Consider the following 13,461-nt stretch of genomic DNA (forward strand, 5'->3'; position numbering starts at 1 on the left):
TCACAGTTTGGAAAGGTTTTAGTTCATAATCAGCAGCTCCCAGGCAGGATGCTAAGGCAGACAGGAAGCAGTGACCAATAAAGACAGGGGAGATACACAGACCACGCCCACAGAGACTGCTCCTCCCACCAGACTTCAACGCCCAGCATCCCACCATCAGTGGCTGAGTCCAGTATCACACACTCATGATCTGCTCACCTCCCAAAAGCCCCGTCTATGACTTTGGGTAGACACCTAGATATAACTCAATAATAATCAAAGGGCAAAGACTGTAATCACTAGAACTTAAACTTAGAGAACACAATGTAAATAAAAGTACCAGCCACAATTTAGCTTTGTTCCTTAAAGATACAAATCTTTAACCTTGAACTTTTTGCTTTACTAAGAAACAGAATGAGAAATAATGAAAGAAGACAGAAACTAGCAATTTCAATAACCTGTCACCATGGACCATTTCCTTAGCTACAGTCAGTGCCAAAGACTTCAGAAGGCTTCTGGAGGCATCAGTGTGTTCAGCTGTGTCCTAGAAGAAATTCAAGTTTACCTCAACACAGCTGTGGAACACGACTTAGCCTAGGCTGTCTCACGTCTGCTTTGTGACTTGGTTTCCTCATCTATAAAATCAGTGATAACTCCCCTCCCCCTTTAGCTCAGACAGCTGCTGTGTGGATCAAGGAAGACACAGACACTGTGCTACAACGCTGCATAATCTGCCCAAGTTGCACAGTTGGAAAGAGGTGACAGAGCATGTGGATAGGTCTATAGTGAGTCTGGACAGCAAGTGCTTCTTGCAGCGAGCAACTCCTGCACCCTCCATCTAGTCCCTCTGGTCCCTTAGCATTCTCTCAGTAGGGTATAGGACTGGCAGTGCTGCCATTCCTGAGCTTTGGCCTCTCCTTTTACTGCCAGGATAAGTTTCTCTCTAAACCTGGGGCCAGCCCTCTACACTGAGCCAGCACCTCTCCTTTCAGTACAAATGCTTTATTTCTTTGGCTTCCAACTCCTATTTGCATGTGAGTAAGAGGCACTGCCGATAAGACAACCCCACCCTCCTTCTTTCCCACTGAGAAGAGCCTCATCACTGTCCCTGCAGGTCTGGGGCAGCCAGACCAAACAGACTTCATGACTAATCCGTGAAGTCACGTATGAGTTAGAAATAGCACTCTTTCCATTTCCACTGTCCAAGAAGCAATGCAATTGAGACTCTTCCCAGGCATCTCCAAGCTGCCATGCTTTCTGAGCTCCTAACCACTTTCCTAAGTACAGCATTTCCTTACCATCCCAGCTTCCTGTGACATAGTACTCTCTAAGGGTATGTGTGACCTGCCACCAAATAATGGACCCAAAGCCATAAGGAACTCTTCATGGTACTGCAGGACAATTGCTTTCAGAAGTAAAAACATGCTTGAGACAGCTAGGCTAACCCTGTGTTAAAGGATTAACAGACATACCAGAAAACTGGGAGTTAAAAAAAGGTGGACCAACCTTCAAAGCTATGAAATTAGCAGCACACACCTGGAGATGGGAGGACAGAAAGTCAGCTCAGCCTTCAAAGCCTATCTGGTCAGCAGAGATACTCAGAAGCCAGAGCCAAGAAAGACAAGATCGTTAAGATCAAACCCAGAGAGGTGGGGGAGTGATCTGCCCTATTCTAAAATCCAATTAGAAACTTTCCCTGATGATGGTGCATGTGCGCATGTGGTGTGTATGTATATAAAGCACACTCATAGAATAATCACTAAAGCATCCTTATGATTAGTTTTTCTTTATTAGCATAATAAAAATTCACACCTTAAGGCAGAGACTCAAGGTACTAATGAGATGTATCCCATGCAACTAAAGCTCCACCTCCACATGTGATGACCTTAAAGAGACCGGTTTCTGCAGTAGATGCCATGAAAGCCATACCCCTTCATCCTGGGAAGCCTGGAGTTCCTGTCTCCTACTGGTTTCCCCTTGGTGGGAAGCAGAAGAATCAAAGCCTTGTTTCTGTGCAAAGCTGCTCCTGAGTTTTCCAACAGAGAATGTAAGAATCCAAAGAGTAATAACATATTCATGACCTTTAGTTGATCACTGACTGTGCAACTCTTAAAAAGTGACCTCAGACCCAAGCGTGGTGGCTCATGCCTGTAATTCCAGCACTGAGGCAGGAGGATCATTGGGAGTTCGAGACCAGCCTGGGCTACAAAGTGAGCTCAAGGCCAGCCTGAACTGCATAGAGAGACCGTCTCAAAAAAAAAAAAAAAAAAAAAAAAAAAAGACCTTTAATAGTCTGTTCACTTGACATCAAGTTGCTAGCTCTGCAGCCAACCATTTCCTCAACTTCCCGACCTCAGAACTGGGGGCTCCCTCTCCTTGCCTCTGCAGCAGGTGGGAGAGACCAGAGTGCTGAACTTTTCCTAGGCCTGACCCATCAAGTGTCTCTGATGCCATCCTCCACAATTTTCTACTGCCAGAGCCACAAACCTGGCAATGGCCTGCTAAGCAGAGTGGAGCCAGATGTCAGAAGGCTGGCATGCACTGAATCACTGGGTTTTACAAAGACACACCCACTTCGGAGAATAACCTCCCACTGTGTTTGAGAAACAGTACATGTTTGGGATTATTTGTTACAGCAACCAGCATTACTCCAAAAAGTCTCACATTATGTCAATATTTGGCTATTGTGACATATACTCAATGTGTACTCAATGTCTTTGCTTCTTTTTAAAAACTGAAAACTTTTCCATCATGCAACCTCTATAATAAAGAGTAGTTAAGGACACGTCAGGCTAATGTGACTAATGGGCCTCCCCTGTCATTCTCCAGCAGTCACTGATGAGTTCTATCCATCTAGGCCTTCTGGTAAACCCTAAACAATGAACTTCTTGGGACCTCCAGACGATGAAAGGTTTTGTAAGATCCATGAGACAGCAATTCCCTTTTACTGAGGAACAATTTTGGGGACATTTTTCAATCTGTAGTCAGACACAGAGCCTTTAAGCTGGGTCAGATTTTCAGAAAAATGCCTACACTTCAGTGCCTTTTGATGGCCTGCAAGGCATTGTTCAGGTAACATTTCCACGCACAAGCCTGGCTCAGAAGATACCAGCCTCTGGGTAGCTTTGTGTATGCTGTGTCTTACAGTCACGTGTATCTAATCCAAGTAAAAGTCAAGCCAGTAACATTTCACACCTTACCGATGTTGCCCACTAAAACGTCCATCTTTCAGAGAATTCACTTCTCCTCCATGAAGGAGTTATCTGCTTCAAAGGAAAAAAACATGAGGACCGTGTTACCCATGAGGCCAATCACCAGCACAATGCTGACACTTTGCTTCATGCCTGCAGACTTCGAAACCTTTCATTGACAATCCTGACATTTAACATGTGAAGGGTTTGCACTGGCACCTCTGAGTCTCCTGGCCAGCCCCATAAAGTTAGGTACTGCTGCTCCACGTCCCAGAGGACCCTGAGGCCTGGAGACACTCCCACCGTGTCTACATAAGTGTCTTGGGCATGAGCTTCTCAGGCTGCTTGGAAGACGCAGAGAGCACATACCTGGCCCCCAGCCCCCATCCCCTAAGCCCCAGTGTAGGGCACAGAAGACTTCTCTGGTCCTCAAGGCCACAGCATGCTCTCCTGGAGACCCTTCACAGCCAACATGGAGGAAGAGGATTTCTAGGATGCCTCCTCCAGACACTCAATCCATGCTTACCACAGTTGACCTCCCAAATGCCTCCTGAGTCATTCATTCTGACAGCTCGTTACTGACCTACTACAAAACAAAGCAGCAGGATGGGCATGGTAGGATCATCTTGTCAGGTGGAGGAACATTTTACTACCATGCTGCACGAAGGGCAAACTAACTCTAAGAGAATGTCATTGTTGCTGTGAAATCCTCTACAGACAATGCACCAGGACATGCCCCCAACACATATTCAGTACGGTATATCACTGTTCTCAGCTATCTTGATTTGTTAAAGTATCATAGATGTGCCTTTCCTATTAAGTACAGAAGATCCTCAAAGGTTAATCTGGTTTGTAGATACTGCTGTGCTCCTCTAAGCACTCACGTGCTCAAAACCTTGCTCTGAAATTGAATGTCATGCAAGTGTATGAAATAGGGCTGCCTGCCACCTTCAACTCCTAGAGCTCCTGTGTGGGGCAGCTATCAAGAGCAAGGCTGTGGCATCACCAGTTCAGGAGACAAGGATTGGCTACATGGCTGGAAGGAAGCGTGTAACAGTTCCCAAGTGTGTGTGTGTAAGATTCAGGTTGATAATCAAGGGAGGGATAATCAAGTGACAGCATTCTAGTATCAAACCATACCCAGACTTGGCATACAGAGAGGTAACAGGTGACAGCGGTCACAGATATCAGTTCTCAATCTGCCACAGCCATCACCTTGCAAAGTGATTTTAGTTGATGAGTTGTCTATTTCCTTGCATTTGAAACAGGACACAAATGCGATTTTTCTCTCAGAGAGTAGAAGAACATCCTTATTTTCTCTATTTTCCAGCAGTGGAAATGGAGCACAGAGAGGAAAGTGGCCTAACGCAGCACAGTGACTAGGCGGGTTAAACCTAAGTTCACTGGATTCCCCACTTCATTCTCTGTCTCACATGTTCTCACCTTTATTCTGCAGGGACTTCTGCTTTGTTACTCAGTCAAGCTGTTTAGCCTCAGTCACTGAAAACAGCATTTTAGAATCAAAAACATCTGTTCAGGGGCACGCAGACCCAGAGTCTATAGCCTGTCACTGAGCCTCTGAACAGGTTGCTGTAAATTCTGAGTCTCAGTTTTCTCATTTATAAACTGGGTCTAACTTTGCCCTGAGGGGGCTTCTTAGAATTCCACCAGGTCATGCAAAAAAAAAACACCTAACAGCATTTGATACACTAATGAACCAGGTTTTCACTTTCTTTTCCCTTTGAAGCAGCTCTTTTGGCATCTCTGCTCCAGGTGCAAGAGAAGGAGCCCAGAAGGATCAGGGAGACTTGAGGGTTCCGACAGGTCAGACACATAACTAAAATGCAATGTAGAGAAGGCACAAAGGTGTAATTTTGCCACATACCTGCAAAAAAAATGCTCTTATCGTGCTTGAAGAAATTTTAGCCTGTGAGGTCGTGAGTTCGATCCCCCGTACAAAAAAAAAAAAAAAAGAAATTTTAGCCTGATAAGCGACATATATGCAAGAGAATACTATGTTTTCATACATTCAACTATGCTAAATTAATTCATATTAGTATAATCAGTACTATGATATTCATAATTTACCACCTCGCCGCACAAGAATAAGTTTATTATGAATACTTTGGCCAATCCTCCAAATTGCTATTTTAATCAACATATCATTAGAAATTAACATAGGTTTGGCAGATGATATGAGCCCTTTAGTAAATTAATTTCAAAGAGAAAAGCCACATATTTAGAATGAAAACTTTCTTTAAAATTAGACCATCACACAAAATCTCCCTGTTCTCTCTTGGCCCACTGACAGAGCCACAATTCAGGTGGGACATCTACTCTGAGCCCTGCCAAATGGATATTTGGCTGTAGAAGCCTAAAAAGAAATCCTATCAATGGTGGCAGAAAATACATGTGGGAATGTTTGCTAAGGTTTCTCCAACATTCTCAGAAGTTCTGTGAAGGGAATGACACCGTAATTAAATGACCAGGCATCTTAAGTACATTCAGCACATGTTTAAAATGGTTATTTTTGGATATCTGGACATCATCTGTCACAGCAGAATGACTTGTTCACAGACTGATAAACAAGGATGAAAAGAGAAGTCTCTGGATGCTACATTTGCAAAGGCCTATGTTTTACACCAAAGAGATGATTTTTCCTACTCCACAGACATTTATTCATTCTTCACAACTAACTAAACCAAGGGAAAGCACACCCCGCCTGCCTGGGCTCTTGCAATGTATCCCTCTGAAGATCTCCTGAGAACAGGGCTGCTCTTCTCCCACAGGCAAGTGTGGCAGTCAGAGAGAACGTCTTTCATGCATCGGCCAGGCGAGGACACAGAGAGCCCACAGCCTGCAGGAAGGACAGATGGCCATAGGTCTGGAAACAAAGTGTGCAAACACATCGCAAGCCACTCATTCACCAGGTCAAAGACACAAAGGAAACATGAATGCCAGAGACGTCAAATGTGCACCTGTCCTCCTGTCACAAATAGAACCTGGCACCATGGCCACCCGCATCTCAGAAGTCACCTCCATTTCTTCCACTGGGCTCAGCACCTAAAATAGACTCTCTACTTCATCCTCACAACACTGGAAGGGTGACTAACTCTATGCCCAACTCACAGATGAAGAAACTGGAGTTTGGAGAAGTTTAAAAACTAGGCTATCGTCTCATGACTGTAAGTGATCAAATATGGATAAAACCATAGCCTACTGGCCCCATGGGGAAGGCGGAGGAGGAGGTGGAAAAGAGAATTTCTGCTATTATTCAGAAATGACAAATTGCAACGTGAAGGCAATTATATACTGTAGGAAAAGAAAAGTTAAATCTCAGAGTTCAATTAGGTAACTTTTGTAAACTGTGCCACACTTGGTCTTTGGCTCTGTTGAGTTTTAGCCGGCCCAGCCTAAGTTGTTCCTTTGGACTCTGTAAATGCACTCTACCTTCTCAATCCAAAGGTCAGTACTAATTTTAGACTCCAGTCTCAGGGAAAAAAATAGAGTCTAAGGAATGAACCAGAGGGCCAAAAGACATAAAAACACTACTTCAGACAACATCAAGACACTGGCTTCTTTCCACCTCCTGGTTCGGCTGTGTGCGAGGGATATCGTGCGCACAGTGAGAAGACATCTTCTGGAAGGAGGAGTGTGGTTTGGCAGGAATTTCCTTCTGAGAAGGTATTAATATTGCTGGAACATAAATCTCTGAAACCCCTGGTTTCAGATCACAGTTCATACATTTACCAGTCTGGGGCTGAGCTCTGGCATCCACACACACACAGGGTCTATGGTTATGGACAAGTCAGGTTTTCTACACTCTTCTCTCCCCGCTGTGTAACACGGGATGTTAGCTAGCATCTATCCCAGAGGCAGGCTTGGGGTTCGAGACCACACAGAGCCTCCGTCAACTGAATGCTAATGGCAGTTAGGTAACTTGCCTGGCCTGCATATCCCCTTGAACAGGCTCCTCTCCTGATCACAGGGTTGAGCATGTGACGTGGCCTCAGCCAGTCAGAGCCCCCCATTTTCCTAACCATAGCCATTGGTGTGAGCAAAGGCAAAGGACCAGAACTGAGCCAATCAGAGTTCTTCTCCAGGATTTCTCCCCACCCCCAATAAAACTGCCAAGGAAGCCTCAGGAGGCCACAGGGAAGTAAGCCTAGAGATACCTGTAGTCATATCTCTGAGGGAAAAAAGACAATTAGCACAAAGAAGCAAAGTCAAACGACAAGGAGGGAGAGCAGAGAGCCACAGTCTCTGGTTCCAGTCAGCTTCAGAGCCAGAGCCACCCCTACTAGGCCTGGAGGCTGCAATACAAAGCAATCATCTCCTCTTGGATTGTCATTTTGCATGAGTTATTCTGATTTAGGTTCCTGTACTTGAAAGAAACGATAAAACAGCAGTTAACACTCAGATAGTCTAAACAGGTAGCGAATCCTTAACAAAAATACAGTAACTTCTTCTTACAGGGAGCAAATGTACAGTAAAAATACAAGAACTTCTTAAGTAGCTTCTTTGTTTTAATCGTGAAGAAAAAGATGAATTTTAGTAGAAGCAAACACTGCCATTATTCAGTCCTCTCCTGAAAGAAAGAAACATCTATTTTCATGTGCAGTCACCTTATTCATTTTGGAGTGGGATTTGTACTTGGCGTTAAGCCCTCTCACGTACCCATGTTCCCCTTTAAGATTTGGACCATAAAAACTTAGGATAAAAACAAGTGGTTATTTTTCCTATGACTATATTTGTTGGCATTATATGGAGGGGCAAATGTGGAAGGTGAGGAGAGAGGCACTGATGACATTTTTGGTATGTTCTCAGGAGAAATTCCCCAGGTGGCCAAAGTTGTCACTGCAGGGTGTGGACGGGGGAATCAAAACAAAGTTCAATTTGTTGAGATCTGTATGCAATACAAGAAATCCTTTCAGTTTTTTGATAGGGTTTTGTTTTTCACTCTAAAATCTTCTGTACATTATCTTTCTCCTACGAATTAACCGATAAAAATAGAAGGGCGCAGTGGATTCCAATTCTCAAATTATCTTCTGAAGCAAAGAGCAAAGTCTGAGGTCAAACATAAACCAAAGCCTGAAAGATCCTGATCTGATCTCAAATGAGCATGTCTGTTCCAAACTCTGGAGGAATTCGAGGATGAAATGGGGGACGTGTCTGTTACAATCTGCTAAGGACACTGCAAACAGGATTGCTTAGGTCTCAGTTCTTGTGGCTGTGCACAAAAGCAATCCCAGGAGGGGCCTGACTTCTCTGGACTGAACCTGCATCTGGACCTGCTGCTTACAGGGGAATAAAGGGAAGACTGACCGAGCCCAGGTAAACTCTGCATGTTGGTGGAAGGCAGCCTTTCTCTAAAGAGTAATAAAACCACACTCATCTTTCAAGGTTCTACCTAAAAATGTGCTTTAGTGCATTTGACTTTACTCAGTATCTGAGAGCATTTGTAAAAAACCCAATGTTTGATTTACAGATCATGTGTACAATCTCTTCATAAAGAAAGAGGATTTAGAAAGAAAAGTCCAGAACATTTATGGAGAATTGGTTTATAAAAAAGATTCAAGCGCAGGAGGCTCAATTTTTAAAAACAATTTTGTAAGCATCGCCAAGTGGGAATACAAACTAAATTTTCATGTTGGCCTTCAATGATATTTCTGCGTACTAATGCAGAATAATTTCATAGGCTTAACAAAGAGAGAGACAGACAGAGAGAGAGAGAGAGAGAGAGAGAGAGAGAGAGAGAGAGAGAACTTCATGGTACCTCAGCACAAAATAATACGTTTGAAAAAAATTCATCTAGACTTGATATTGTATTTATGAGAAAGCTGAAGCAGAAAGAAAACGCAAAAATGTTACAGATTTTTAAAAAAAGTTATAAGCTACCTTTAATAAGGTATTCACTTGAGATTGTTCTTCTCAATGATACCCACTACACAGTAAAGAAAAGAGTTCCAGATAGTCCACATAGAAAGTTGGGGGCATAGTCCAAACCCTCTCCCACCACAGAGCTTTTCTTACCAAGCTTACCAGCCCCAAGACTTCCAAGGCCAAAAGTGGTCACTCAGTGGTCATCAATCACTATTTTGCATGAAGGTTAATGGAAATAAAACAAAATGGGTTTTTCTACCTTGTACAAACCATGAAAAGCCCAGCCAGCAGACCTCGAGAAAGACAGAACCAAGCCAAAGAGGGTTCAGATGAGGATAATCTAAGAGGACACAGGCACAGAAAGCACTCCTATACTGCTGGTTTCTCAGTAATGTTCTGTTTCAAAAGATGGCTGATCGGAAAGTTAAAAGGCATGAACACAAATAATAAATTCAGAAGTGGCAGTTTAGGGGGAAGAAGTCCCCTTTAAGCCTAAAAAATAAGCATTTGTTCTATAAGGCACACGGTAGACATATGAAAAAATGTAAGGATGGCTGGTGTGGTTCAGACATCTGTGAACTGCCTTTGCTTGGTGCAAACAACACTTATGCACAGGTACAGCTTCACGGGGCTTGGAGGCTAGCAGGTAAAGCACGCGTGACAACACAGCAGCTGCTACCACAGAGCTATGCGCGGGGCAGGGGGTCCGTGGATGTGCACGGCACAGGCAGCCAGAGACAGGTGGGGTTAGTGACTGCCAGGAAGCACACTTTGGAACAGGTGATGTGAGACCTGAGTCTGGAAAAGCAGGCAACTGACCGTAGGTGGAATAAAAAACACAACAGGAGTACACGGACACACAAGAGTCTACAGGAAGCCCAGTGTGATGAAAATCATTTGAGGAAGGGAACAAGGTGGGGAGGGGGGAAGGGGTGAACAAAGCTGAGACTCTGTCAGGTCATCACAAATGCCCAGCAGCCTGGCGAGTCGCTGGGGCCCTGTGGAAAGGTCCCCAGCTTCATGGTGTTAAGAACTCGAGTTCTGAACTGAGACAGTTAGTTCAAAGGCAACTAAGTGATCTCAGCAGCACACTGGATAACTCTGGGCTCATGATGTTCCAATGGCTGAAGGGCTCTGGTGCAACTGGTGTCTCCACATTTAGTCTCCCCACTGTTGTCTGGGATAGGGGATTCACCCAGTTCCATCTCCTGGTAGTGGGAATTAGGAATAAACAAGGTCTGCAGAGGCCGTACTGTAAGTTCTAAAGCATTCTCAGAAACTCATATAAGACACTGTTTAAAGACAAGAGACCTCACTTTTGCAACCTGAGATACCTACTGTGACATGACACAGCTCCTTGGGGTTTATTCTTCACACTGAATTTTTATCAGAAGGGACAGAGCAGATTTAGCTTCCAGAGGGCTGGAGGAAAGTTACGCCAGCAGAAATGGAGAAAGGATACAAAACTCAGGGCAGGAAACTGCAGTAAGCCCCTGGGATTCTCAGCTGTCAGTGGCTGTCTCAGCCTAGGGTCACTGGCTTGGAACCAATGGGAGCTGGAAAGGTATTTTAGATGGTCCGCTGGGAACCAGAAAGCAACCAACCTCCAGCTCAGACAGCACTAGAAACACAGCAGCAGCACTCTCACGGGTGTTACCACCTGGGAATGTGAGCCTCATCTTCCAGGTCTTCTGACTTTTAAGACAAGCTATAAATTCAAGAGATACTTCCCGACATCTAAACACTAACTCAATTTTTGCATACTTTGTTCAGGCCAATGACACATATGCCAGCTGGAAGTGGCACTATTTTGCCACTTCCACACTGAAGCAAGGCAGGGCTGGGGAGATCAGAGCAGAGATTAATAGGCTCTCATAGCACAGAGAAGCAACAGGACTTTGTGACTTGCGGGGATACACAAGTCCAGCACCACTGTGTGGTTCTTGCTTGAACACTTCAGGGAATGGTGGGGGCACCATCAACAAACAAACAAAAACCATGAATGAGCAAAGAAAAAAAAAAAAAACAGGGACATTTTTGGCTAATGATGAAGTGGTTATGTGATGGTAAAAATGAAAACCAATTTTGGGTTTTTTTGTTTGGATAAGTCTACCGGAGTGCAGATAACTCGCTGGAACGCAGGAGAATGTTTTGCTGGATGCAAGCTGGGACTCACTTTAGCCTGGTGAGAGCCGAAGACTCTACAGAGAACAGAAAACGGGTGGAGGGAGCCCTGCAGGTAACAGAGATGCCAGAGAACAGAAAGAAAACTAGATGGCACAGAGGGGAGAAAAGCATCAGACAGGCATAAAAGCGCCTCACCAATGCCACAGAGAGCTCTCTGAGTACACAGGAAGCTGCCTGTTCAGAAAATTGTGGGGTCTTTTACTTTGCGGAGACTCTAGCCAGCCTGCAGGGGCTAAGAAGAAACGGGAGTTTGGGCAGAAGCCTGCAGAGACATGGTGTCAATAAGGGTCAAAATAAGGACACAGGAACCAGTCCAGGGCATTTTAAAATACCACTAAAAAGAGAAACTCCCAGATAGAGAGACTCAAGACAGAAGTACAATTCCTGAGCAAAAAGGGGTATTGAGATGCAAGACACTGAAGACATAAGCCACTGCCTTGAGAAGGACTCCTTTCTCATGTTCTTCAAGTTTGCAGTCCAACTTTATTTTTCTTCCATCATTCTACCCTATTCATTTTATAAAATCATGTTTTAGACAGTATTTATGCTTGCTTTCTCTCTTCTCCCACAAGAATACCCACTCCAAGACAACAAGAACATGCTATATTTACTATATACAGTGGCCTGGCAAAATACACAGAATCAGAAGCCAGGATCTACTGGATGACAGGGAAAATACGGAAAAGGTTGTAGGGAAGAGATAGGGCAGAACATGCAGCAAGTCTAGTGACCTCCATGTGCTCAGCAGAGTGGGCCAGCAGGCTACCTGCTGAGCCTTTCGGAAGGAAGACACTGAAAATCTCTCCCCTGAAGGAGGTGACATGGGAGCTTCAGTCCACCATTCAAAGGAAGGAGCCTATAGTCTGGAGACCCTAAGACACTGGAGTTTCTGACCTCAGCAAATGGGCATCTTCGGATGAGGACAGGACCCACATGTGGTTAGAGGCCTGAGCAAGGAGAGGGTGGAGGCCATTGGATTTGAGATAGTCAAGAGCATGAGACACTGAAGCATCACCCGCGTGGACTTGGGATAAAAGACTTTCTTCTTCCTCTTTGAAACAATATCCCCATACTGTGTGACAAGGACAGGGTGGAAGGTGTCACTATCCTGGGGGTGTGGCTCAGGACCCAGCTAGATTATCACCTCTCTAACTAGTGTTTTAACAACCTCATAACAACCATTAACTAAAAATTAATGTCTTTTGGAGACCAAAGAATGTTTGCCCTTTCTCTAAAATTGCAGTAATATGTGATGTTCCCAAGAGGTAGAGATTTTCTGCTTAGGTTCTTTTTTTTTAAGAATAAAAGATGGATGATATCTTCATGACCTTCAGTAACTGCCCTGCACTATACACTATTTTCAAACATTATTTTAATAAAGATTCAAAACTTGGGGATTGAAAAAACCTTCCTTTAAAGGTTAGCACCTACAGTTGAATGGCTGAAGATATTTCTTTTTTGCTTACTTTTTGCAAACACCTTAGACTGACTGCTTTAGATTCGGAGATAGCATTGAAAGTACTTCCAATTTTTAAGTGTGCTTGAGATGTACAAATTTGCAAATGCTGACATTTCTTCCAGCTATCCATGGTCAACTTCCCCTAACGGATCTCCAAAGGACAAAATTATCAGAAAAATTGTTCCCAGAACACAGAAGTAAACTGCTTCCTGGCTTGAAAGAGGAAGAGAGACCTTCACACACCTTATTATGTTGATGCTAAATGTAAGAACGCTCTCTCCAAAGTAGTTCCAGCAAGATACAGCCGCATTTGAGATTTCTCCAGAGACACACACCAAAGACTATGTTCGGTCATTAAAACACTAAAATCTCCCCCAGCATCTTCTGTAGCACCTGAAGGTGGAGTGCTGGCTTATGTAATAGACGCTTTCTCTCCCCGCTCAGCTTGTGGTGAGCAAATCAAACACTGTACCTAATTTCTCCCAGAATTTCGGAGTACTTTCTCCTTACCTGTAGTCACTAACCACAGCCACCGATGAAACTAGCACAGACCAGCTCGAGGTGGGCAAGCCGGCTGAAGAGGAAAACGTAAAGCTCTTCCCCAGCCCCCGGTTTGGTTCCTTCCACCCCGCCCAGGCAGAGGTAACAAGTCCAGAGTCGCTCTGCCGCTCGGCTCCCGGCGCGCACAGGCTGAGCCGGGGTAGGGGACGCCCGCGAGCGCGGATCTCCAGGTTCGCAGTCTCCGGCCGAGCGGGGGCTTCC

The 13,461-nt window shown here is 44.5% G+C and overlaps 1 protein-coding gene and 1 long non-coding RNA gene across 4 annotated transcripts in view; one reads left to right on the forward strand and one right to left on the reverse strand.

Annotated features, from left to right (window-relative positions):
- The window catches only part of Serpine2 (serpin family E member 2), a 57,776-nt gene that overhangs the window by 43,923 nt on the left and 392 nt on the right, over positions 1-13,461 (reverse strand). The window contains exon 1 of one of the 3 annotated variants that reach the window (XM_063245994.1): positions 13,210-13,228. The exons of 1 other annotated variant lie outside the window; for it this stretch is intronic. The gene's annotated coding sequence lies outside the window, so the exon portion shown is untranslated. Of the gene's footprint in view, positions 1-5,055; positions 5,076-13,209; positions 13,229-13,461 lie in introns of those variants that run through there. One more of the 3 variants, XM_063245989.1, reaches the window with a different exon arrangement.
- Positions 13,214-13,461, forward strand: part of LOC106026288 (uncharacterized) — an 80,168-nt gene continuing 79,920 nt past the window's right edge. Inside the window, exon 1 of the long non-coding RNA XR_001199903.3 lies at positions 13,214-13,341. This is a non-coding gene — a long non-coding RNA (uncharacterized LOC106026288). The remainder of the gene's footprint in view (positions 13,342-13,461) is intronic.

This window comes from Cavia porcellus, unplaced genomic scaffold (genome assembly GCF_034190915.1).
Source record: "Cavia porcellus strain 051 isolate PalLab524CR breed Dunkin Hartley unplaced genomic scaffold, mCavPor4.1 scaffold_1, whole genome shotgun sequence".
NCBI lineage: Eukaryota > Metazoa > Chordata > Mammalia > Rodentia > Caviidae > Cavia > Cavia porcellus.